A 342-nucleotide genomic window follows, 5' to 3' on the forward strand; every position below is an offset into this window, starting at 1 on the left:
TCGAGTCGCAGGTGGCGTAGTGGGCTACGCTCCGCTCGTTCAGCTTCATCACCACGCCTAGGAGCAGATGAAGAGAGGGGAAAGAAATCAGCTCAGGGTGAGGAGCACATCACCTGCCCCAGCAGGAGAGGTCTGATCCTGCCCAGAGCCCACCACAGGGGAAACCAGCCCCAACTCCAGCATCGGGACACCTGCCTGCTCCAGGGACAACAGCACCGCTGCTTTGTTTCTCATTCCACGAGTGACCTACTTTCCTGGTTTTTTATGGGGCACATCAAAGAAATTTGCCTCTGTGCCTGCAAGGCATTAATTTCACTCTCTATTATAGAGCAGCATAAAGAG

The sequence above is a fragment of the Apaloderma vittatum genome, unplaced genomic scaffold, assembly GCF_000703405.1.
Source record: "Apaloderma vittatum isolate BGI_N311 unplaced genomic scaffold, ASM70340v1 scaffold31368, whole genome shotgun sequence".
In the NCBI taxonomy this organism is placed as follows: Eukaryota; Metazoa; Chordata; class Aves; order Trogoniformes; family Trogonidae; genus Apaloderma; species Apaloderma vittatum.